Source organism: Oratosquilla oratoria, chromosome 12 (genome assembly GCF_046742065.1).
Source record: "Oratosquilla oratoria isolate Oo_2021 chromosome 12, ASM4674206v1, whole genome shotgun sequence".
NCBI lineage: Eukaryota > Metazoa > Arthropoda > Malacostraca > Stomatopoda > Squillidae > Oratosquilla > Oratosquilla oratoria.
Genome location: NC_134788.1, coordinates 16,670,771 through 16,674,953, shown reverse-complemented (window position 1 = coordinate 16,674,953; position 4,183 = coordinate 16,670,771).

Genomic DNA, 4,183 nt, shown 5'->3' with positions numbered 1-4,183 from the left:
TTCCCCTTTCCTATAGCTTTCTCACATATTTGTCTTACCACTAAGATCTGATCTACACAACCTCTACCCGTCCTAAATCCACACTGTTCCTCACCAATTCCTCCTGTTCCTCTCCAGATCCTCTCAATCAAGATCCTCCCATAAGCCTTCCCAACTACACTTAACAAGCTAATCCCTCTGAAACTACTACATTCACACATGTCCCCTTTTCCCTTGCATAGTGGAACTTTACAGGCACTCTTCCAGTCCTCTGGCACTCTACCCTCTCTCCAGCAAACATTAGATAACCTCACCAGCCAGTCCACCATCACTACTCTCATAAAAACTCTTAACAGCTCCCAGAAGCTTTTCTCCTATCCCGTATATCTGCAAAACCTCCCACAGTGCCTTTCTGTCTACCATGTCGTAAGCCTTTTCCAGGTCCATAAAGGAAAAGGGAGAAAAAAAAAAAATCCTTCCCCTTTCCTATAGCCTTCTCACATATTTGTCTTACCACAAAGATCTGATCTACACAACCTCTTCCCGTCCTAAATCCACACTGTTCCTCACCAATTACTCCCTCTGTTCCTCTCCTAATCCTCTCAATCAAGATCCTTCCATAAGCCTTCCCAACTACACAAGCTAATCCCTCGGTAACTACTACACTTACACTTGTCCCCTTTTCCCTTGTAAAGTGGAACTATACAGGCACTCCTTCAGTCCTCCGGCATTCTACCCTCTCTCCAGCAAACATTAAATAACATCACCAGCCAGTCCACCATCATTGTACCTCCTTTTTTAGACATTCTGCATGGCATCCATCCAGACCAGGTGCCTTACCTACTTTCATCATCTTAACAACTGCCTTCACTTCATCCTTCCTTATTTCTCCTTCATTTTCCTCACTCATCACTCTCATTTTCTTAGCATTTCCCACAGCAGCAATCTTTGGAAAGAAATAAAGAGAGGAAGAGGGGGTGAATCAAGTAGAGAAGAAAAGGTAAAATGTGCAGATGGAGAGATGATAATGGAAGAGAAGGCAGTAAGGGGAAGATGGGCAGAAATTTTTTAGGGAGTTGCTAAATGTGAAGTATATATATATATATATATATGTATATATATATATAAATATATATATATATACATATACCAAGGCTTTTTCCCCTTTACAAGGGAGGTAGCCAAAATGAAAAAGGCATAAAATCATTCCCACCCATTCCATCCCTGAATACACTCCACACCCCTCCACTCTCCCTTTTATCTTAGCACCTCCTGGATGACGGGTCATCCCTGCACCTTGTCCGCTGCCCTGGGTCAGAAGCAGTGTCGCAAGACACAGCACATCTACAGCAAGGCCGCTTCATTAAATCGGCGCCTCCCCTCTCCGTCCCCCTATGCATACTCGTAAAAGGAGAAGACGGGGAGAAATCTCTTTGTGCTGCGTCAAATTTTGCTCACACACACTACCTCACCCCCCATCCCCCCGCCTATTCCACCTCATGCATCACAGCATCATCCATATACAACCATTCTCCATTCACCCCTGACTTCTGTCCTCTCCCGTCCTTCCTCAACAGACATTCCCCTCTTCTCCAAAGCCCCCTTCACCCCATCCATCCACCTCATCCTAGGACGTCCCCTCATGTTCACTTCCTCCACATCTGCCATCCATACCTCTTTTACTAGTCTTCCTTCACTCATTCTTTCCATGTGTCCAAACCATCCTAATACTCTTTCATCAACCCTATCTCCCAACTCCCTTTCCACCCCTGTTCTTCTCCTCACCTCTTCATTTCTCACTCTATCTAGCCTAGTAACCCCCATTATACTTCTCAGACACCTCATCTCAAACACATTCAAACTCCTTCTCTCTTCCTCTCTTATGTTCCATGTTTCTGCCCCATACAGTGCTGTTGGCACAATCACTCCTTCATGCAGTCTCCTCTTAGTATCCATTCCCAAATGTCTATTCCTCATTACACTCTTCAATCCACCAAGGCATTTACTCGCTTCTCTCAATCTACATTCTACCTGTACCTTCACTCCACCTTTTCCTGCCACATTTGCACTCATGTATCTAAAACTATCCACTTCCTCCAGTCGCTCTCCCTTAATGCTCACTTCTAGATTACTGCCACTTTCACCCCTTGTGCATCTCATCACCTTACTTTTACCCACATTTATCTTTAGCTTTCTTCTATCACATACTCTCCCAAACTCTGTCACCAACTTCCTCAGTCCCTCCTCCGATCCTGCCACAAGCGCAGTGTCATCAGCAAACAACAGCTAGCTCACCTCCCTCTTTTCTCCATTTTCCTTAACCATCTCCAACCTCTGACCCACTACCCTTGCATTTACCTCTCGCACTACCCCATCCATGTATAAGTTCAACAGCCAGGGCGACATAACGCATCCTTGACGAAGTCCCACCTTACCTCAAACCACTCACTCTCACCATATACATACACACACAAAATTAAAAGTGTCTTACACAAATACACACACACACACACAAAGGCTTTTTTTCCCCTTACCAGGGGGGTAGCCAAAAATGACAAGGCACAAAAATATTCCCACCCATTTCATCCCCGAAAACACTCCACACCCCTCCACCCTCCCTCCCATCTCAGCACCTCCTAGATGTTGGGTCATCCCTGCACCCTGTCCACTGCCCTGGTTCAGAAGCAGTGTCGCAGGACACAGCACATCCACAGCAAGGCCGCTTCATTAAATCGGCGACCCCCCCTCTCCGTCCCCCCATGTCAGGGAGAGGACGGGGAGAAATCCCTTCGGGCTGCGTCAAAAATTTTTGCTTACACACACTACCTCACCCCCATAAATATAGATGGATTAATAACAGGATTGAATGAGCTGAATGATTATCTGAAGGAAAAAGAACCGGACATAATGGGAATTGTCGAAACAGAATTAAAAGGTCCACTACCACCCAACAGTGTAGGACATAATGCATATAATTATTGGATTAGAAACAGAGAGACAAGACATGGGGGTGGAGTTATGTTCCTAAGAAGGATATAAACGTTAGGTGTGTCACATATGGAAAGAATAAAGTAGAAATGATTATGATCGAAGTGGAAGACAGAGATAAGAAGAGCAGAAAGTTTGTAATGATCTATGTGCCTCCAAAAACAGCCTCGTGGGAAGAGAATGAACATAAAAGTATGTTAGAAGACACAAGGATAACATTAAATAAGATAATGGACGATGGAGGAAGAATAGTTATAATGGGCGACTTTAATTACAAAGAAGTCTACTGGGAAGAGATGACAGTAAAGGGTGGAGACAACTCATGGGGAGATGATTATTGACCATAGAATGACACAATGGATACAAGAGAACACTAGGTATAGAAATGAAGAAGAACCATCGAGACTAGACCTAATAATCACATCTGAACCTAAAATTGAGGAAAAGATTGAATATAAGACACCAATAAGTAAAAGTGAGCACATATTGATTGAACTGGAACTAAACGAGGAGAAATACATGAAAAGAAATGAACAATATAGAAAAGGAAGAATGATGTAGGAAAAAACAAATTTTGATCAAATAAGAGAATTCTTTCGAAAAGAAAACTGGGAAAGAATATACAAAGAAAAAACAACAGTGGAAGAAAAATGGAATATTTTGACAAAAATTTATAAAAAAAAAAAAAAAAAGTGGAAAAGTATGTCCCAAGACAAAAACTAGAAAAAGAATATGTAAAGTGCTGGTACAACAAAAGTTGTAGAGAGTTAAAAGACAATAGAGATAAAGCTTGGACCAAATAGAAGAAAGACAAAAGACCTGAAAAATGGAAAATATATACTTGTTATAGAAATGAATATGTACAAGCGTGCAGAGAGGAAAAGAGAAAATATGAAAAAGATGTCATAGAAAAATGTAAAGATCAACCAAAACTATTCTACAGATTTGTAAACAACAAACTGAAAAGCAAACAAGATTCATAGAAATTAAGACAAGGAGTTGTACGATATGTACGATATGTTGGGCCGACATATTGGCAACGCGCAAGCCGTTGTCGGCGCTGCCGCGCACTGCCGAGGCAGTACACTGCAGACCATGCCACAATAAAGTATATTGTACATGGCGCAGTGAGAGATCAAACCTACGCTACCCACCATGGCTGGACGTGCACGAGAAAGACCCACCTATACCCCCAGATCCACCCACAGGAGAGTGT